Below are 23842 nucleotides of genomic sequence, written 5' to 3'. Positions count from 1 at the left end.
GTGGTAAACCCCCCAAATTTGGGGTTCAGTAACAAGCTCAGCTCATTATGAGTTTCTCATCTCTGCCAACATAGAATACCGAAAATAAAAATGTGTTAAATGCAGATCCTGTTTATTCCACTAGAGGGCCCCAAACTGCAGAAAATCCTATGTACAGTATATAGTTTATACCTTATCCCATACACACATTGTAAAAAATTATAATTAAAAGATAATTGCTTTGTTATAAAGTGATGGCATACTGTATCCGAGACGACCATCGATGCTGAGAATGGCGCAACAATAGCTGCTACATATGAGTGTTGCTGTTTTGGGTTAAAGAGAACCTGTTATTAGAAAATGACATTTTAGCATATACCTAGAATGTGGGCTTCATACAGATCATGAAATTGCCGAAATGTTGCCTCTGTACTAATTTTACGCCCATTATGTAAATGACCTAGCTTTCTCCAGCGGGGCGGTAACCTGTGCAATAGAGAGATCACCTTCCCATAGGGTCTGTGGACGGTTCTTTTCTGAACCCCCTGGCACTGTCCTATCAACTCACAGCAATGTCAGAGTGGCGAGTGGCTTGTCCGAGTATCATCTCATGAGATCTCACCAAGTCTCCATATGGACATCCCTATACACAGAACAGGGCATACGTGCCCGATTGTTGGGCTTTATTGCCGGGTCCCCCAAGCGATCAGGAGGACAGGGGATTGAAAGTCCCCCCAAGGTCTCCTTGTGAATGGTGCGCCAAGGCAATCATATGACCAGCATGACTTTTATTGTACCATGCAATAAAAGTATAATACCATTATATGAAAAATACCTTAAATGATCCAAAATATTCGTATTCGAAGAGGAATTCATCTTCATTTTCCACTGCCATATTCGGCCTCGGGCTACCCATGATGAGATGCCATAGCATTCTGTTGTGGCTTTCTGTTGTCCAGATGAATGGGCCTAATCTGCAAGGAATCGCAAGTCGCAGAATCCCTGGCAGGAGCGAGTTGGTTCCACCTTATTCTCCAAAGATGTATAGTCTACATTCAGGTGTAGCAGGAATTTCTGCAATTGCTACATCATAATAGCTCATCGCAAAGGATAACAAAAACCAATGAAAAGTCAATGGAAAAACAATTTTCAATGACTTTTCATTGTTTTTTTGTCTTCTGTGAAGTCATGTTGCTGCATTAATAGTACATTACATGCTCATCTGGGCTAAATTTGTTTATTGCAACCATGGACCGCAGCTAGAATGTATTTTTTATTGACCCTCCGTTATAGGAGATTTGGTGCTTGGCCTGACTGGGCCCCTTTGCATTAAATGCCAACCCAGGGGAGATGTATAAAAATAAAATAAAAATACTTATACTCACCTGTCCTGGGCTGAGCATCCAGTCCAGGGCTCTTCTTGCAGTAGATGCTAAATCCTAGTGGACTAAAGGATCTGATGATGTATCTGAGATATTGCTTTAGCACCCGTTCCTAGAGATGAGCGAGTATATTCGATCGAATACCTACCCTGCATAGTTGTTGGTGTAAAAAAGCGCCAGGGAAGGTGGGAGGGGCAGTAAAAATGTGATGCCCCTCCCACTTTCCCCGAAACTTTTTTACACCAACAACTAGGGTAGGTATTCGATCGAATATACTCGCTCATCTCTACTCGTTCCCTCTACTATCAAGAACTCACACTAGGAAGTGGGTAGGGGGCCCTGGACAAAAGTTTGCACCCGGTCCCACAAGACTTTGGTTACGCCACTGCACCTACCACACTCAGCGACCAGCAACCCTGCAGAACGGAGCTTGCATGCATTGGGGAGGTGGCTCAACATGCTCACGCTGGCCACTGATGCCTTTTTAGTATGTTTCTAATTTTTATGCAATACCCCCCACCCCCCCTTCCTGTTCATACAGTATTAAATTGCATTTGTTGACTGCCTTCAGTCCTCTTGGAGGTACCATGTAATGAATAGAAGTGAGGACACAATGTTATTGCTCCCATCAGGGAGACTGAAACCTGCTGATCGGAAATAACGTCTAGGTCTAGTTCTGGAATACTAAGCGGCACTCTTATCACGGTCACTATGAAAGGAGCAAACCAGACAAAAGACAAATACCACAATGTAGATTTTTTTTAAGACTGTTTTTTCTTGAATAGCAAAAAGCAAGATTGTAATGAATATATTACTGGTTCTTTAATTGCAACAACGGTCAGCGCTGGTCTCAAGACATACGTGAATGAAACATTGGGTAAGGCCACGTGACAGGTAAGGTCAAGTGACATATGATGTATCTATGCACATACCCTCAGTGGCATAACTAGGAATGGCGGGGCCCCATGGCGAACTTTTGACATGGCCACCTCCTCCCCAACCGACGCCGAAGACCTCGACCGACCCCCTCCTCCGCACTCTATTATGTCCCTTAGTAAGCCCTGCACACGGTATTATGTCCCTTAGTGGCCCCTGCACACAGTATTATGTCCCATAGTGGTCCCTGCACACAGTATTATGTCCCTTAGTGGCCCCTGCACACAGGATTATGCCCTATAGTGGCCCCTGCACACAGTATTATGTCCCTTAGTGGCCCCTGCACACAGTATTATCCCCCATAGTGGCCCCTGCGCACAGTATTATGCCCCATAGTGGCCCCTGCACACAGTATTATGCCCCATAGTGGCCCCTGCACACAGTATTATAACCCATAGTGGCCCCTGCACACAGTATTATGTCACTTAGTGGCCCCTGCACACAGTATTATCCCCCATAGTGGCCCCTGCACACAGTATTATCCCCCATAGTGGCCCCTGCACACAGTATTATGCCCCATAGTGGCCCCTCCACACAGTATTATCCGCATAGTGGCCCCTGCACACAGTATTATCCCCCATAGTGGCTCCTGCACACAGTATTATGCCCCATAGTGGCCCCTGCACACAGTATTATCCGCATAGTGGCCCCTGCACACAGTATTATCCGCATAGTGGCCCCTGCACACAGTATTATCCCCCATAGTGGCTCCTGCACACAGTATTATGCCCCATAGTGGCCCCTGCACACAGTATTATCCCCCATAGTGGCTCCTGCACACAGTATTATGCCCTATAGTGGCCCCTCCACACAGTATTATCCGCATAGTGGCCCCTGAACACAGTATTATCCCCCATAGTGGCCCCTGCACACAGTATTATGCCCCATAGTGGCCCCTGCACACAGTATTATCCCCCATAGTGGCCCCTGCACACAGTATTATGCCCCATAGTGGCCCCTGCACACAGTATTATCCCCCATAGTGGCTCCTGCACACAGTATTATGCCCTATAGTGGCCCCTCCACAAAGTATTATGCCCCATAGTGGCTTCTGCACACAATATTATGCCCCATAGTGGCCCCTGCACACAGTATTATCCGCATAGTGGCCCCTGCACACAGTATTATCCCCCATAGTGGCCCCTGCACACAGTATTATGCCCTATAGTGGCCCCTCCACACAGTATTATCCCCCATAGTGGCCCCTGCACACAGTATTATCCCCCATAGTGGCCCCTCCACGCAGTATTATGCCCCATAGTGGCCCCTGCACTCATAGCGTTTTCACCGTCTATGCCCTGTGATGTCATCATAACTGCGCTTTGTTGTTTTACGTGTCAAGTTCACATTGACCTCTCACTTTCATCTGCCGCAATAGTATGATGGATGTGAGCACTTTAAATATGGCACCCACAACTGCTTGCTCTCCACTGTTTTATATAGCTAGACCTGCAGTCCTCTCTGACCGCAGGCACTTAGTCGTTCTGTGACCTCGATCCCCTCTCAATCTCAGCCACCATCTCTACGCTTACCATTTGTTGCTGGTACAGCCACCACAATCTCGCTGAAGTGGAGGCCTGTCATTCGTATCCAGCTATCAATGATTTTCCCATAGACTGCTATGCAGCTATATTGCAGTCTGTGTTACATGCCTCCAAGAGTCTAAAATTTGTTGGAGGTGCCACAATACAATAATAACCTCAACAATCACGCAAATCCTTAAAGTGGTTTGTCCGGGATAACTGGAAATCCCTACACTAATCTTAACACCTTCCTACTTTCTAAATAACATGTTTAATAAAAAATGTATAGATAGCCAGATCCCTGGAGTGGTCATGTGACTGGCCCAGCGGCATTTACTGATTATCCGGTGATAATCTGCTTCCCCATTTCCGGAAACAGATCATCACTACTACTCCTCATACACCCCATTATACTTACATTCTTCCTGCGAGATGGCTCCTCCATCTTTAATGATTCTGTAGGTGCGACCTCTTTTCCAAGCGCTGCTCTGTGTACTGCTGCCGATAATCCACCTCTACTGCACAGCTTCCACGCATGCGCAGTAGAGGTGGCTCATCGCTGGAGAAGAGCATGTGCCTACAGAATCAGTAAAAAAGGAGGCACCATATTGCAAGAAGAAGCATATAATATGTATATAATATACCGTTGTTTCCCCGAAAATAGGTCATCACCTGAAAATAAGGCATGGGGAGGTTTCTGTTTAATTGCCTAATATAAGGCACCCCCTGAAAATAAAGCATCCCCCAAAAACCATTGCAGCCTGCTGAACACTGTGAGCGATGTTCTGTGTGCACAGAAAAGCCGACTGCTGCCTCTGCTGTGATTCCGTAGGTTGTATCCACTGTCCCTGCTGTAGGATGAGCTGGGAGATGCCGCTGTGCATATGCTGCGGGGAGTTGGCTCTCCCATCTCATCCCACAGCAGCCAGTATCACAGCAGAGGCAGCAGCCAGCTTTCCTGTGCACATGGAACACAGTGTACAGCATTCAGCTTGCTGCAATGCCCACAAAGTGAGGCTCCCTGGCAACTGCCGGCAGCCACGCTAAGCCCCGCCCACCACTTCCGCCGCCACGATTAACAGCAGCACCAGTGCTGCTATGAAGATGGGGAAGGTAAGTAGCCTACCTCCCCTCGCCTAACCTCCTGCATGTCTTATGGAGCGGGTTGTCCCCCGCTCCATAAGACACCCCCTTGAAAATAAGACGTCCTATATTTAGGACGAGAATTTAATATAAGACACTGTCGGGGAAACGCGGTAGTAGTATATAATATAGAAGTATACATTATGGGTCAAAAGCTTGGGCTGAGTAGGTAGGGAAGGGTAGGATAGCTAGAGAGACAGGGAGGGGGTGTATTGGAGGGAGGGAGGTGAAAGGGGTTAGTGTGGAAGTTACATAGCAGGAAGCCGAACCCTGTAAACAAATGCAGGCGCTCCCAGAGACACCCCAAAATCACTGAAAACACTGCTAACAGTATATGGTGCATTTAATAACTCATTATTAGACCTTTTTTAAAACAACATTTTTTGCCCGGAAAACCCCTTTAACATAGTTATAAACAATGATAATAAACAATGCTATGATGAACACTATATAGCTGGTAAACTGGTGCACCCAGGGCTAGATGGTCGGAATATTCTACCAATCATTCAAACTTTTCTGTTAAACATAACGTAATTGACTTTCACTTGGAACAAAGACAGATATCACCTTTTACTTCTGAATTAGGATTTTATGCTTTTGTTTCCGTTTTGTTATATTATTTGTATTTCTATCGTTTCTGTTTTGAACCCTTCACCTTGGGTTATAGCAACGGTGCCATAAAGTGGAGAGATAAAGGGTTTAAACACTTCGCCTTGGATACTTTAGCTTCGTTAAATAAATTCATTATTCTAACATTCTCTATGGTCTTCAACAAATATAATAACTTGATTCTGTACAGGTTTTTCAATTGATGAAACAATACCTTTACTTATTTATTTATTTGCCTTCCAGGTGAATTCATTACTTGCACCAAACTATACAATGTTATCGTGAACTAAACTATTGTAACTTTTTTTAATTATCCAAAAGAAAAACGTTCGTTATAAAAAAAAAATAAAAAAATACACAGTATCCAATTTGGTAATTGCAAATTACGACGTCTTATACACCATCATACATAGAAACGGGATTGTCATCCCCCCCCCCCCCAATTCACTGATGATGTCACAATCTGGCTCTTTATGACAGAATAGCATTTAGTTGTCTATTGATGTGACAGGGTCCTCACCTCCATGCCACATACTGTACCATGCCAGGGTATGATAAATATTGACATCACAATGCAATACGTCTTAGCATTGGTATTTTTTCCTCATAAGTGGCCACGTCACTGTTCTGCATTCTGTTTTCCGCTTCAAAACTCGATTTAATAATGAAATCACAATGGGACATTGCAGTTATGGGCAAGTGATGTCACAAGGATCTCATGGTTGACTATATCCTGTGCCATGTATACAGTCAGTAGTGGGCAGGCACTCCCGTTGACTGACAAGCTGGTTGGGCTGCAATTTCTGGGACTCAAATTGGTTCTCAAGCCTGGGTCGGTTTCTGGACTTCCTATAAACAACTCATCAGCCCACACCTGTTTGTTGGCTATTGTGTCCCTGACCTTGCTAAGCGTTTGTCCTTGCTCTTGTTTTGTATTACTGACCTCTGTTTTTTGGCTTTTGACCTCTCTTTGGATTTCGATTTGGTACTGTTTGACCTCGGCTTGCTGACTCTTCTGTGTTTTGTCTTGTCCTGTTCTGTGTAACATTTATCCAGAGAAGGGACTGTCGCCCAGTTGTCCTTTACTGCCTAGCCAAGTAGGTAGGGACAGGGGCTGGGTCGAGTTTAGTACTCACTGTCTCTATCATTCTCTTCCTTCCAGGTGACAGCAGTAGCCACTGGTCTATGCCAGTATTTGACTTTGCCACTTTGCAGTTATTAATCTCATATCTATCAACAATCAAAAGTTTATGGTGGCTAAAGATCAAGCATATCGTTTCTCAATATGACCCATCCTTTGTTCTGCAAAAAGTAGGATGACTTTTTTCTTTCAAAATGTCTGGGTTGTCTCCCACCCAGGGGTGAACAATGGCTTTCTGCCGTCTGAAGCGGACGTCAGAAAGCCGCCCCCCCAAGGAGGGGGCGGAGCAGAAGGGGGCAAGCGGAGGGGGGCGGAGCCGAGCGGAGCTTTAGCAGGTAGGGAGAGGACCTGCTCTCTGCCTGAGCGTGAGGGGCGACCGCTGGAGCAGCGCTGCTCCAGCGGCCTCCCCAATCTACCGCTCAGTGACGGTGACCGTAAACCAGTCCAGGACAGCTTGTCCTGGACTGGCTTAGATCAGCAAATATGCCGCCCTCATAGCGCCGCCTGAAGCGGTCGCCTCATGGGAGGTGCGGCACTGCTCCCACCCTAATAAATTGAGGCCCAAGGGAGGTGCAGCAACATAATAATTCATTATATTCTCTTTAGCCCGGAGTGGATTTATCAGGGCTTAGAAGTCTAGGTGCTTTCTTTATATTTTACATTTTTATAAAGCCATTCTTGGCTTTGGAACTAAAACCACCGGAAAACTTGCAACAGAAACAACGGCTTTTGTGCAACGTGTGTCCTCAGCCTAAGGGGTTTTTCTCATTGCAGGCAACGCCTTTCACGCTGGAGATGACACCTGCGGCCATTATCTGATGGCCTGTGGTTGTTTTTATGAGGGAAGCCCATTAAGCTACATGTAACTCCATTTTATAAGGTTAAATGTCCTATTCACAAGTTGGGTGAAGCCATCATGATTACAGTATGTTGGACTGCAGAAATTTGGTTTTCCTGTCTGGGAATCTAGCAGCCTATGTTTCCTTAAGGAACAGACTGTTAAACTTCTAGGCCTACTGACAGACCAAGGGAAGGCCAGGGGATTTTAAGGAAATCTCTGAACATGTACTAAGTATTCTCATATTTGTGTGAGATTTAGTACTGCCCCACAAACCTCATTCGGATTCTAATGTAATTGTGAAATGTTATGTTAGCCACAATTATACTCTATTACAGTTTATGGCATGTTGTATGGTTTTATGGTAAGTAAATTTATTATGGTCCATAATTTCCAGCACATGTTCCTACTGCTAAATCCAATTACCTGGATTTGTCTTTTCAATAAAAGGTAAGGCCAGAATATATAACAGAAATAGGCTATAAAAGCTGTAAGCGTCGTTCAGGGATGGCTGGCAGACTTGTACGTTCTCCTGGGCACGTTGTATTCTTTTAGACAAATCCTAGATCTCCTCGTGGTAAAGGAGAGGTGTGAAAAAGTAATGAGATCATTTTCTATGATGAGGTTTGGCAAAGCTTAAAGGCATTATTCCACATTGTCTGAGGAACCTCACCCAGTATTACAGAGACTAACATCGTCTGCAGGACTGTTTCCTAGCCATCAGTCGGGGTGCGGGATGGACCAACATACGATTCGCACTGCATTTTGATAACATGAACAGACTGAGGATGAAATGTAGATAAGGCAGTAAATACTGATGGAGTCCTTATTATGGGGAATTTAGTTATCTCACAACTGGGCCTGAAGTCTATTAAAGAGGACCTTTCATCACTGCCACCCATTGAAGTTCTTAGTATCTGTTAATAGTTGCTGCTCCACTGATTCCAGCACAGTTGGATTTTTTCTTCTAGCCCCCTCCTTTACCGAGCGACAAGCGCAAGAAGTTTTGGTGCCTGATGTGTTATTTAAGCTCTGTAACGTCATAAGGTCAGTGTCAGGCAGGGGGCGTGATTCAGAACTCCAATCAAAGGCAGCCAGTGTCGAAGCTCGAAATCGCACCCCTTGTCTGCTCCTGCCTGACTCGTCATCTTGCTTCTTTTTTCCGCTACTATCTAGCGGAAAAAAAGAAGCGAGTGGCTCCCATTGAAGTCATTGAGAGTCGGTTTTGGCAGCGGATTTTGAGGTGGATTCCGCGTCAAATTTGGCTGCCAAAACACTCAGTGTGAACTGACCCTGAATAGGGTTGAGCCGATCTTGACTTTTCAGGATCGTTTTTGAAATCCGATTTCTGATCATTTTTCATTCGAACCCGATCTCGATCCCAATTCCGATCCCAATGCAAGTCAATGGGATTTTTTTACTAATCGGATTTTAAAAACAATCCTATTCACTATACAGCATGGAATCTAACAATTGAATGCTTTAATTGTTAGACCCCACGCTGTGTAGTGATTTTTTTAAATCACTAAGTATCCAGAGGATTTTTTTTTTTTTTAATCCTCTGGCTACTTAGTCCCCCCTGGTGTCCACTTACCTGCAGAGATGGCTGGTCCGGTGCCCGGTGTTCTCGTTCTTCTCGCTGCCCCCTGCCTCCCAGGTTAGGAGAGTGTGGGCGGATACTGGGAGGAGAGACGTCTCTGCAATTAAGTAGCTACTAGAGATGTTAGCTAGTCTCCCATTAGAATGAATGGACGCAGCCGGCGCAAAGGGGGGTAAGGCTGTGTGCCAGCTGCTTCCATTCATTCCTATGGAACCGCAGCGGAGCCTTCACACTGAGTATACACTCCGCTCAGAATGAGCGGAGCGTATACTCAGTGTGAAGGCTAACATTATTAGCTTTTCCCACAATGCTTGGCCAGTAGCAAAGCATTGTGGGAAATAATCACCGATCTCGATCCCACCTAAAAAGATTGTGTTCGGAATTCCGATCGCGATCGTGAAATTTTCTTGATCGCCGATCGGAATCCGATCTTTTCTGAACACGATCGCTCAACCCTAACCCTGAACCTACTATTACACGTCTGTTTTTCATCTGTTGTGTACATGAGGCCTAAATAGAGCAACACTGGGGAGATCTGGACTAAAGAAAACTTGTGCATTTTGCTTACAAGTAACCTAAGTAGCAGCACTCAATGTCAAGCAGCAGTTGCAAAAGCAAATAACATTTTATGATGAATACAAAGCGAGATAAAAACCAAAGATCCTAATGGACCCCTCTAAAAATCCCTTGTCAACAAAATCTTGAATCATGGATTTAGTTTTGCATGTATGGACAATACAACAACTGGAGGAGGAGACTGAGCAAGGTTAAGTTCACTGGACAAGGGTCTTTTTTAAACTTAAATAAGTATATACCTTCAAAGATATCAGCACCAGATGAATAGAACAAGCTAGCCTATTCTTAGGGGAACCATTGTAATGTAGGAACATAGCCATTCTTCCAACAGCAATATAAGAAAGCGCTGAATTATGAAAATACCATGTAAAAGGTTAGAACAAATTATATGATGAAAATGTAATTATCAGACAAAAGATCAAATAAATTCAAGAAATGTAGAAAGTTTCACCCTTTAAGCTTGAGGAAGTATTCCTACAAGTACTGATCGACTAGAGTAGAAATGTAAAGTATAAAACATTAGAAATGTCATTCAATCCATAGTCATTCCTGTACCTTTCTTTCTCTTATTAAGGTCTGCTCCTTGATGATGTCGGCCATCTTTAATGATGGAAGAGATGTCACTTGAGCCGAAGCTTGCGTCACGATGCATAAGGACGCGAGCCCTGCTCACGTGACGTTTAGGAGGTCACACAAGTAGGCCTGAAGACTTCTGGAAACCAGGAGAGGTAAGTAACAGTGTTTTTTATGTTCCCTTACCTCTCCTGGCCCTCCATTCATTATACTCAGGAGGTCTGGACTGGACATATCTAACCTTCCTCGATCATTCATGATGTGTACTAAATCTGGCCTAACCTTTTCGACCATGTCTTCTACTAATAAATTTGGACTTCACAATCCACATCCATTACCAACCTGGATCAGTTGTGGCCTTATCTCTAACTCAATCCACTTACAGCTACTCAGTCAAACTATCCTGGGAAACACGACTTGGCTACCAGACCAGTAAAGTCTGCAATGACTTTAAAGAGTTAAGGACAGGAATAGAGCAGACTTTGCACCTCTGCTTGGCCATCATCAACCTAAAGACAGTCTATGCACTTCTTTCTATGTCTGCTGTCAAGGTTTCGGAAAGATGCACCACATAGGTCTAGGTTAAGAAGCGATGGATACGACCTTGTGTGGCTGCTAGACTTTATCTTTAAAGGCCTACATTTTCTTATGATTCTTCCATCTAATGGGAAATCAAACAGTAAGATGGATTGTTTTGCCAAGATAAATATATTTTACACTCGTCCTTCTTGATTCCCTGTGGATGACAGGAGAATTGTTTGAGACAAAACCCTTAGGTATGCTTCAGTGCAGAACGAAGCTCTTCATCTTTTCTTTTGTGCTCATCAAATGGAAGCAAAAAATCATATTAAGGGTTAATGAAATGCTTTAGTCAGTAATAATCCAGGTTGATAAAACATGCAGCATACATGCAGTATAAAGCACACGGCACCTGATGCCAGCCCTGCTAAATACACACAGACAGTACGACCGAGATTACACGTAGAGTGAAACACTTCCAAATTCTCATCTGCCTTATGAGTCAGTTTTTCCTCCTAGGCAATGAGAACTGAAGCCGACTAGTGCTCATTTAAGAACAGCCTCGAAGAGATGTCGGTGCCTATCAATGGTCGCAGTCCACAATACGACAGTAGCAAGGAGAGAGCGAGAGATCCCTTGTTTACCACTGCAGATTGTGCAACATTTCCATGTGGATATGCAGGGGCGTAACTACCGTTGTAGCAGTGGTAGCGGCTGCCACAGGGCCCGGGACATTAGGGGGCCCGGTGACAGCCGCTACCGCGTTTTTATTTGTTTTTTTTCATAGGCCGTTACCAGCCCTATTTACTTACTGGGCTGGGATCGGTAAGTGACACCGCGGGCCCCACAAACACTATCATTATACTCGGAGGTCTTTTCAGACCCCCCAGAATAATGATCAGAGACCCGGGAGAGGTAAGAAACATAAAAAACACTGTTACTTACCTCTCCACTATCCGGGCAGGCCCCAGGCCTAGTTGTCTGACATCTCTGACGTCACATGAACCCGGCCTGCGTCCCAGGTCATGTGACATCCTACGTCACTGAAGAAGGACGACAGCGGAGGCCGACAGCGTAGGAGCCAGGAGACAGGTAAGCAACAGTGGTTTTTTTATGGTTTTATTCTCCCGGGTCTCCGATTATTATACTCTGGGGTCTAAAAAGACCCCAGAGTATAATAATTATTTATGGGTGTCCACAGTGGAGCATAATACTGTGTGCAGGGGCCACTATGGGGGATAATACTGTGTGCAGGGGCCACTATGGGGGATAATACTGTGTGCAGGGGCCACTGAGGGGGATAATACTGTGTGCAGGGGCCACTGAGGGACATAATACTGTGTGCAGGGGCCACTGAGGGACATAATAATGTGTGCAGGGGCCACTATGGGGGATAATACTGTGTGCAGGGGCCACTATGGGGGATAATACTGTGTGCAGAGGCCACTATGGGGGATAATACTGTGTGCAGGGGCCACTGAGGGACATAATACTGTGTGCAGGGGCCACGAAGGGACATAATAGATCACGCAGGAATGCGGAGGAGGAGGTTGGTCAAGGTCGTCGGTGTTGGGAGGGGGGGGGCATGTCAAAAGTTCGCCACGGGGCCCCGCCATTCCTAGTTACGCCACTGTGGATATGTAATGTAACAGGAGATTGTAAGGTTAAATAAATGTAACAGAGGATAATGGTGAGGACCGAGCATGGAAATATCCAGTTACAATGTAGAAATACTTTCCATTAATGCACCTGTTGTGTCAGTTTTCAAAAGGGTTTTTTTTTTTCTTGTTTTAGACAAGTTGTTATAGTACATAAATGTAATAGAGCAGTGCTTCCCAAACTTGCTGAAGGACCAACTTTTGGGTGAGAACTTTGTTCAGGAGCTCACTACCATTCAAATACGAAAAGTCCCTTTAAAATTGAAAACACCAGTCCTGCTTTTCCCCTGTATCCTACACCTTATTCTGCTGCATGTTGCACCTTATTTCTCCATATGCTTCTCCTTATTCTGCTGTATTCTACCCCTTATTCTGCCGCATGCTGTACCTTATTCCTCTATATGCTTCTCCTTATTCCGCTGTATCCTGACCCTTATTCCACTGAAAACTGCCTCTTATTTCTCTGTATTCTACCCCTTATTCTGCTTCATGCTGCACTTTATTCCTCTATATGCTTCTCCTTATTCCGCTGTATCCTACCCCTTATTCTACTGTATGCTGCACCTTATTTCTCTATATGCTCCTCCTTATTCTACTGTATTCTTCCCCTTATTCAGACCCCAGAGAATAGTAAACTTGTCTCACTTCTCCTGGTCATCCTTTCAGGCACAACAAGAATACAATCCGCACCATCAAATATTATGTACCTGGCCTTACCCTGGTTTCAGAAAAGGATGAATAACCTGAAATGAAAACCTACATCTAGTAGACTTCTAGTGAATACTGCCCCGAGGAGCTCAGGACAGACACCTCTCAGTGCCCGGTATTTGTTCTTTCGCTCCCCTATGTATTCTGCTTGTTTGTTATAGTACTGTGTGATTTATATGTTTGGCAGAGACAAAAACACGGAGAAAACCCAAGTGATATCGGCTCCAGTTACTACCACTAACCCTTCACAATAATTCATTTCTACAGACTTCACAACATCAACTGCTTGCGAACCTAAAACATTTTATTTCCTAGATTTTCCATTTTGCTACAGAATACAGGTTGAGTTATCTCTTTTGTTGGAGATAAAGTATCTCCACTATAAATTCTGAGAATATTAGAAAACAACTAGTATTGTAGAATTGTGGCTGTCTGAAAGCAGGAGGCCTCGGGCGCTTTAACTGCACAGCGCTCCTCCTAAACACTCTCCTTCTGCTACTCATGGACTTGGTGACTCTCCTTTAGTCGAATAGTGGTTTCCCCTATGAGCATTTTTTCCCATAGACTATAATGGGATTCGATATTCGATCGAGTAGTCGAATATTGAGGCTCTACTTGAAACGAATATCGAATCTTGAATATTTCACTGTTCGCTCATCTCTAGTCATTACGTATTAATGGAATGGCCAAGGTTTCAGTCCACCTGAGACCTTGGTCACAGCTTTATTGCAGCAGAGTGAGCAGTGTCCAGGGAAAACAAGGCATTCAGATTGCTATCTAATTTATTACATGACTGGTTTATTACAGTTTTCTGCCATGTATGCTGTATTTCTCATGGCACTTGGGCGTTTGACACTCAATATGTAGTACTGGTTGTTATAATTCACCTTCCAAACAATTTCTTCTCGTGTTGTCCATCTAACTCTGAATCCCACCCTATCCCCCCTTTTCTTTGCCCACCACTCATCACTCCCAATGTGCTTAGCTATAACCTATCCCTCGGAGACTACATACGAGTGCCAGCGAGTGTAGTTGTGGCTTTGGAACAATTATACAGGAGCAGGCAGCAGATCTAGGATGAAACTTAATCAGCAAACTTCAAGTCTATAAAAAGAAAAGTCTTCTTGACTCCTATGTTAATCATGTCTCTTCTTCAGGACTAAGCATCTCACATTACCGGTATAATCAAGGCAGGCGCGCATGTTTTCCAACCTGTCACTTCTTATAAACATTCTTTAAAGGAAACTCTGAAGACTTTATGCTAGTGCAACTACAATGTTCAAAACACCACTATGTATAATGCAATATATAGTATACGCAGTGCCGGAATGGCTGTAGACAAGGCTGCTGTCAATGGTCCTCAACAGGTAAGTACTAGGGTAGCAGCAGTAGTGGCTGCCACAGGGCCCGGGACTTTAGGGGGCCCGGCAGGCTCGTGTTGTTGTTTATTTTTTAAATAGGCTGTTACATGCTGGAGTAAGCCCAGTAAGTAACGGGCCCTATTTATTTAACCTCGCTCTAGCTTATGGCTGCTGGCGCTTCCCCTTTTGTGGATGCGGCTGTGAGCAGGAGCAGGTATCAGTAAGTAAGTCTGCGGGCCCACGAATCCCGCAAACACTACTACCATTATACTCGGGGGTCTTTACAGAGGGGAGGTGAAGGAGCCTAAAAAACACTATTAAGGCGCCACACAGTGGCTCAGTGGTTAGCATTACAGCCTTGCAGCGCTGGAGTCCTGGGTTCAAATCCCACCAGGAACAACATCTGCAAGGAGTTTGTTCTCCCCGTGTTTGCATGGATTTCCATCTCATACTCCAAAGACATACTGATAGGAAAAAATGTGTATATTGTGAGCCCTATCTGGGGCTCCCAATCTACATAAAAAAAATAAAATAAAAAACACTGTTACTTACCTCTCCTGCGCTCCGGCAGGCTTTGGGCCTGTGTGGCAACATCCCAGACTTCACGTGGGCTGGGCCTGCATCATTATGCACTGCGACACAGGCCTGGCTCACATGACAACTGTACCAATATTGAAGATGGCCGAAATCAGCATGGAGTACACCGCAGCCAAGGAAAGGTAAGTAACAGTGTTTTTTTATGTTTGTATCCTCCCCTGGGTCTGCAATAGTTCAAAGGTGTCCACTATGGAGCATAATAGTGTGTGCAGGAGCCAATATAGAGCATAACAGTGTATACAGGGGCCACTATGGGGCATTATAGTGTGTGCAAGGGCCACTATAGGGCATAATAGTGTGTGTAGGGGCCAATATGGAGCATAATAGTGTATACAGGGGCCACTATGGGGCATAATAGTGTGTGTAGGGGCCAATATGGAGCATAATAGCGTATACAGGGGCCACTATGGGGCATAATAGTGTGTGCAGGGGCCAATATGGAGCATAATAGCGTATACTGGGGCCACTATGGGGCATAATAGTGTGTGCAAGGGCCACTATGGAGCATAATAGCATATACAGGGGCCACTATGGGGCATAATAGTGTGTGCAGGGGCCACTATGGGGCATAATAGTGTGTGCAGGGGCAACTATGGGGCATGTCGGTCAGGAGGTGTGGGGCCCCATGTCAAATGTTCACCTTGAGGCCAGTCATTCCTAGGTACACCACTACCTAAAATCTATTGTATCTCCATGCTATTATTCTCTGTAAGCAGCCACTTTATGCTGAGAATAGTAAATGTAGTAATGTTACTGCCCCCTGACCACCATGTTATCTCACATATCTATAGCTTTGCACAAACAAAGATATTGCATATCTATCAATTCATACATGCATATGTTAGTAACAGATCTTTTGCTGTAAGCTGTGAATTTCAGGTTTGATCTTTCTTTAAACACTGAAGGCCTCCCGCTAGCTGCACTTCTGTGCTCGAAATCTGATCCTGGGAGCTTGTAGCCGGCTCTATCTGCAGTGCATAGACAGTGCAGGGGAAGACATGCTTCAGCACCTCGTACAATGGACAGCTCCTCAGTTCCTTGTTACTCAGGTTAAGGGAACCTGTCAGTACTCAAGCTTTCTTGGCCAGGGGCAGCCTAACATACTGACAAGCTCCCACATTACCAAGAACTGTGCTTTACTCTGAAATGATGAGGTGCTTGTTATGCGGTATTCTTCATGATGTGGAAACCTGTCACCATTTCATACTATCCATGGTTAGGGCATCACAAACCTACTCACAGTTTCCCTATAAGGCCATTACTCTGTGTATTCAATAGGCTAGATTTAGTAAGCAAAACTGGACCAGGAGCAACCAATAATATTTCAGATTTTATTTTCCAAAGAACATGATAGATGGAATCTGAATGGTGAGTATGAGCGACCACTCCGCTCTGCCCTTGCACAATGTTTACACTTTTAATATGTCTCTCTTATTGTCTTGATCTGACCTCAAGTATTATATCAGTGTTGCCCAAGGCCACAAACCTACACTGGCCCTTGTCTGGGAAAGTTGCATCGGAGATGTTGTTTTTGTATAAAAAAATTAAAAATTGGCGATCTTGTGTAGCCACAATAAAATCGACATTGTTGAGCCACTACCTCTCCTATGAACAACCTCTTTGGCGACCTGCTACTGACTGACTGTCCTTTCTGACAGTGTGAGGCTGTGTAACATAAATCTTCTCACTCCAATTCACCAGCAGGAAGGGCTCATACATTTACACAGAAGTCAATTGCCAGTCATCAAAGAAATTAGGAATGAAGTTGATCAATCTCTAGAGCGCTGAGGGTGACCTGTAAGCCCCCTGGGCTTCTGAGCTTGATCACCGATGTGATGACCGCAACCCCTACAGCGAAGCCAGTAACTCACTGCAAAGAGAGGGAATAGCCTTAGCACATTGTAGGAGATATTATGCTGAGGATCATCATACCTTTAGACAGCCCAATAGATGCTCAATTTCCTTAAAAAAGACTTGTCTATATATAAGGCCTAAATGCGATAGACAAGCCAGAATCTCAGGTTGTCAAACCTCAATTCAGATCCCTTGGAGACTGGTTATTTTTATAAATGGCAACTTAATGATTTATTGGGCTATCTAAAGGTATGAATGTCCCCAACAATGGCCGCGGTTGGTTTGATACTGAGTTTTCTGGTGTCCGTCTCCCTTTCAGCACCTCTCATGGTGGACAGCTCCTTAGCTCTTATTGCTGAGCGGAAAGGTGGTCTGATAATCTTATTTTATTACATTACAGTATTCCTTATATACAAGATTTTATGTGTTATTCGGAGTTGTAGCTGATTCCAATGTTCTTTAATGACGTTACTAACAGGATAGACCATCAACACGATCACTGCTGTATCTGTTTTTTATTCTCGGCAACAATTTAATGTTTGTGACTTTTATCATTCCCGTTGGTATAACTGAAGTGTAAATTAATATATTTTAATGTATAGACTAGTGATACGGGGTCACAAGCCAGGAATCGAATGCAACTTCTATGCAAACGCAGCTCAAATTGAGATAAGAGCAGGACAAAGTGAGCTCCCTCTATTGGTGGTAATGAAATTGCTTTACTTAAAGAGCTTATGCATTGTGGGGAATCGCTCAGGTAGATGTTCGGTAGCAGTGCAGGAAACAGGGACACAGAGACTGGGTTGCACTCAAGTGGCTGCCAGACTCTCGCTCTGATAACAACCATGGGTGGCACAGTACCTGGTTTGAAGGTTCAGTTCACACAGGAACTCTCAGCTTTGACGGTGTGGTGTCATACTCCTAGCACTTATACACAATCTAATATCAGGCCTTAATTAGTCAGCTGACCTCCCTGGTGTGGGTCTTTACCAATCACCTTTTAGCTGCCTGGCTGAAACATAGCTGTCCTCCCACACCACCTTCACTTACTCACAGCATGGAGAAATAAAGCTTACAGTGCATTCCCTGTACTGGATAAGCTTTAGTACTAGTATATAACCAGGTCCTTCAGATCTCTGATTATTATCTTTGCAAGGCGCAGTGGAGTGCTAGAAGTCAGTGCATGCTGCCTTCTCTGCTATTGCTCCAGCTTTCTGTGATGTCACTAACTCTACTGTACACCAGTTTCAGGTCCATACAGTAGAACGGAGTCGGTCATGTGACCAAGAGTTGGAGCATGAGCAGAAGAGGCATAGTAGTGAGACTTCCACAGCGCTCTGCAAAGTGATTATCAGGTCTCTGGTTGTAGTTAGCAGTAAAGACTATTCAATGCAGGGGATGCACTGTTACACTTTATTTCTCCCTGAATAACCTATTTAAAGGGAATCTGTCTTCTAGTTTGGGACCACTAAATCACCAGCAAGCCATTAAAATGGGGGTTCCTGGACTGAATTATTTACAATCTATCCTTGGGATAGATCATCACTATCAGATCGCTGATGGTCCACCACTCCCAGTGTTCACCACTGAATACAAAGCACAGTGCCATACATTGCGTATTATATGATATATATCACTTGAACAAGACTGAGTTTCAGCTGTACCATGTGACCAATAAAGGTGACTTGGAGGTGGCTGCAGTGCTTGTAAGTACCACAGCATCTTCAAACAGATGATTTGTGGGAGTCCTGGATATCAGACCCCACCCTTCATATATTGGGGACCTATCCCAAGGATAGGCCGTCAAGAGTTCAGTCTCAGAAAATGGCTGTAAAGAAAACTTGACTTTTTTGTTACTTGTGTTTCCCATGAAATTCCCATTACCATTCTGGAGCATCTTTTTATAGAACAGTGGCCTAGATTTGCTATTGTGGTTATGACTAGACACTGACGTAAACGCGGCACATCTTTGTTGTAGCTTGGAACATCTAGTTTGGCTTAGAATATTTTGCCTTTCTAGACATGTGGGTTCTCGGGAAAATGCACCACAAAGCGCTAAAAATGTGCTGTAATATTCTGGTATAAAGTAAATTCACTTAAAGATGGTATAAACTGAGACTAGACGGTCTAAAGGTCTGCCAGATTTATCATCCAGTATCAAACACCATGTAAAATTTGGCATACCTTCAGACTACCTTTCTCTAACTATTAGTAAATCTGAGACTACACATATGTCTTCCTCCTTAAGGCTGGGTTCACGCTACCATTGTTAATGTCCGTTGCTGTCATCCATCATAGGATGACAGCAACGGACATTATCTGTGGCAGAGAACGACACAGACCGAGTCTTTATCTATTCCAGTCTTTCTCAAAGTGGGCGATAACGCCCCCTTGTGGGCACTGGAGGTCTATAGGGGGGCAGTAAAGGGCACAGTGAAGATTGGGGGGCCTTGAAGCGGTTTAGGGGGGCAATGGCTAATTTAAAGGGGTGGTATCATAACAATGATTCTATCTATACTGCTTGTTAATGTGGATTTAAGACTTTTCCTAAATACACTGCTTCAGCAAAACTGCTTTGTTTGTCCACTATCTTACTTTATTCACTTCATTATGGACACTAGCACCTGGCCCCCTGCTCATTGCTGAGGGAGCCACATGATGTAGCTCCCTGCTGTGTGGGGGGAGAGAGGGGGGGGGGCTGAGTGTATGGAGCCAGCCTGTGTCTGCACCACACATACACATCACCTACACATCACCTAGCTCCCTGCTGTGAGATAGAGGGGGGGGGGGGGGTGGAATAAGTGCTGCTTTCTTATATAACGCAGTCTAAATCCTACTGGGCTAAAGGACCTGGTCTCTCTGTTCACTAGGATAAAGCTTTATTATATAGAGCAGGCTGCTAGTGGGCAGAGGAGCCAGGTCCTTTAGGAAACTCTGTACAAGGTAAATCCAAGTCAACATGACCTTTTGATTACATCACAGGCCCTTTAGTCAGTGTACATTAATAATAATAATAATACATTTTATTTATATAGCGCCAACATATTCCGCAGCACTGTACAATTTATAGGGTTCAGATACAGACATACATAACAAAGAACGTCATTTCACACAATGGGACTGAGGGCCCTGCTCAAAAGAGCTTACAATCTATGAGGTAGAGGGGATGACACAAGAGGTAGCAGAAAGGCTAACCAAAAAATGAATTGGATACAGAGGGATCATTATCCAATACATAGATGGTCAGACCTCTACATGTTATACACAACCCCATCAATCCGGAACCAACTTGGCAGATAAATCCGCTACTTTCCTTCATATACCTTCCATATCTATCAGCTTGATTGTCATGTGACGCATCAGTCAGTAGGAGGGGAGGCTTGCTATCAGCCAGGTCATTCTGGAAAGGGGATCCTATAGAGCGGGGCAGGGTATAGATGGATCCCCAAAAAAAGAGGCATGAAAGCGCTACCCGGTGCAAGGAGTTCAATCCCAAGTGCTGATACACAACGCGTTTTGGGTCTAGCCCTTTGTCAAGTGTTTATTACGGCATACATAATGGATGTGATACATATATACAGTGTGTGTGTGTGTGTGTGTGTGTGTGTGTGTATATATACAGTATATATATATATATATATATATATATATATATATATACTGTATATACATATAAATATGGTCGTAGCTCACAAGGGTCATATATTAAGGTCAAAAGAACAAAGGTTCATAAAAAAAATAATAGATATGAGCCATAAGAGAATATGAAGTATTCTCTATTTTGGGTACTGAGTAAACTATAGGTAGAGATACAATCCGTATATATGTATACAACATAGGTCACGTGTAGAGACTGTGTAAGCCGAGGAAGGGGAGGAGTCACGGCTGAGGAGGGAGGGAGGAGCGCTGGACCACGTAGAATAGGTAGAGAAAGGGAGGGGGAGTGGCCTGGCTCGGGAGGGGGCGTGGTCAGGTCCGGGAGGGGCGGTGCTGTAGCCCATATCGTTATAGTGAAACCGGTGGAGAAAGGGAGGGGTTATATGAATGAGGCGGGGAAGTGGGCGTGGCCTTAGGTCCTGGTGCGGGAAAGCGCCGGCACTCAGCGCTCACAGGGGATGGCGGTATGGGCGGGAAAGGAGGGGAGGGAGGGAGGTTACCTGTAATGCGTGCTGCCTCACTATCACAGCCTGGGAAAGCTGGGTGTTTGCGGAGAAAAAGAGAAAAATGCAAAAAGACGGAGGGTAGAGATGAATATAAGTGAGTGACAGAGGAGTGAGGAGGAAGAAGGAACATATGGGATGTAATGATAAGGGGGGCTAGTGAGAGACAAAAGGATATGGATGGAAAGTGTGTGAGGTAAAAGCAATGATATAGCTGGGAAAATACTAATATTAGGCTGAGAGGGGAAAATAACCAAAATGGGATGGGGATAGATAGGAGCTAGAATAAGAAATGTATACATAGAAATGTACAGGAAATAATGGAATAAAATAGCAGGAGGAGAATAAAAAGTACAAAATATACATAGAGTATACATATAAACTATATACATAGAGTGATACATATAATATACTATAGACTATATACAAAGAATGTGACATATAATATACTATAAACTATATACATAGAGTGATACATATAATATACGGACTGTATAAACTATATACAAAGAATGATACATATATAATACATATAAAATATTTATATATAAAAAATTTAATATTTGTATATATGTTATAGTAATATATATATATATATATATATATATATATATATATATATATATATATGTATATATATATATGACAGGATAAAGAATTCACTTTGTTATTAAATATTCTCGGAGGCTTCATTGAGGCTGACAGCTACCTTAGTGTTGAGTCTATAGATCCAGTAGAGTTCTCTCTTTCGGAGGAGATCTAGGTTGCTTGTGAAGACTTGATATATTGGGGTGATGAGGACATTGTATTCCCAGTTGTGGTATTGTGCATTGTGAAACACTAGGTTTTTGGAATCCTTATAGTGGATTGGAGCAGTGTCTAAGATAAGATAAGATAATCCTTTAATAGTCCCACCATGGGGAAATTCAGTGTGTTACAGCAGCCTGGATAATACAGTAATATCTACACATACAAGCTCATAGCAGATAGAAAAGATACCAGGAGTCATAGCAACTAAGAAGAAAGAAAGACTCAGGATCATTTAGTTCTCTGTGCAGAGTGATCTCTGCTCAGGGCTCGTTCACATCTGCACCCGGGACTCCGTTCTGCAGGTTTCCGTTTCCTGCACAAAACAGGGGCAGGAGACGGAAACCTGCCGGCATGTTTCAATCCCATTCATTTGAATGGGTTTGAAAAGTCTCCGGCCGTGTGCACCGGTGAGCGTTTTATGCTCTCCGCGGCGAAACTGTTTTTTTTAAACCGGACACAGAGTCGGATATGCAGTATTCTGTGTCCAGTTTTTTAAAAAACGGTTTCGCAGCGGAGAGCATAAAACTCTCACCGGCGCTCACGTCCGGACTCGGCATGACAGGTTTCCGTCTTCTGCATGCAGAACACGGAAACCTGAAAACGGAGTTCAGGCGCTTGTGTGAACCCAGCGGTACCTGATGATGATTATACGGCCTGACCGTGGCTGGGAGGAAGGATCTCCGATAGCTCCTTCTCACACTTGGGGTAAAGCAGTCGGTCACTGACAGTACTGCCCAGTGCTGTCACGGTCTTGTACATATGAAATCTTCCTCGGGGGAGCATAGTTGTTTGCCCTACGTATTTTAGGCCACGAGGGCATTGTAGAACATAAGTAACATAGGAGCAGCGGCATATCAATAACGATTTTGATGGAAAATTGTGCTTGTAATAGTTGTTCGGCGGTGGGTGAGGCTGAGACAACATTGGCATCTTGGTGTTATTGCACCTGAAGCTTCCTCCAGTTTTACCGGTATAGGAGGGAACAGAATTTATATGGGGAAACTTTGGTGGAGGGGGGTCTTAGTTTGCTGGGTGCTAGCCGGTTCTTTAGGGTTTTGGCTCGTCTGTAAGTGACCCCTGGGTTTTTAGGTAGAATCTTCTAGGTGGTGATGAGATTGTATTTGAGCTGACCGTTCTTGGTTTTAGTAGACGGTAGGATACATTGTTATTCGGTGTGGACTGTATGATGTCCTTGGGATACTGGGAATCTGCACAACCATCCCAAATGGGAATCAGGTCATGTATATGGGGCCTGTACAATCTGATGTCTTTCCATGGGTTATTGGGATTGTCTGGTGGTAGGAACACCTCTCCATCTTTGCTAATTCTGAAAAGGGAGGGTGCTTATTATCAGTCCTTGTAGCCCTCCGTCAACACCTCCTGTCAATTTCTTCACTGGACCATACAATCATATCTAAATAGGGCATGTTCTATGTATATAATCTTACTAAACAATGAATATTGTATTGCAGACTTGGACACCTGTTGCACAAGGACCGAGATTTGGAAGGCATCACCTATAAACCACATTCAGATGTAAGTTTAATGCTTTTATCATTAATATGATGGAATATGATCATATTGTTCCGATCGCTGAAGCGCCACTTATGTAGCATAGAGATGTTGAGTGCAAGCTCTTTGTGCAAAAGGCTGGCAGCAAGGGTTGTGGTAAAGGCTGACTCATCATCCATTATTAGGGGAGAGGGCTACTAGAAGCTGAATGGAAGAGAAGATGAATGAGAAGCTGCACATAGTGAATGAAAGGAGAGGAGGGGGAAGGAAGGGGTGGAGTGTCGGCCATAAGGAGGAGGGGGCGGCTTTTATAATAAAAAAAAAAAAAATGCGAGTTGCATAAGGCAGGGGAGGCAGTGCGTG

The sequence above is a fragment of the Leptodactylus fuscus genome, chromosome 11 (assembly GCF_031893055.1).
Source record: "Leptodactylus fuscus isolate aLepFus1 chromosome 11, aLepFus1.hap2, whole genome shotgun sequence".
Taxonomy (NCBI): Eukaryota; Metazoa; Chordata; class Amphibia; order Anura; family Leptodactylidae; genus Leptodactylus; species Leptodactylus fuscus.
Note: the sequence above shows the minus strand (reverse complement) of the source record.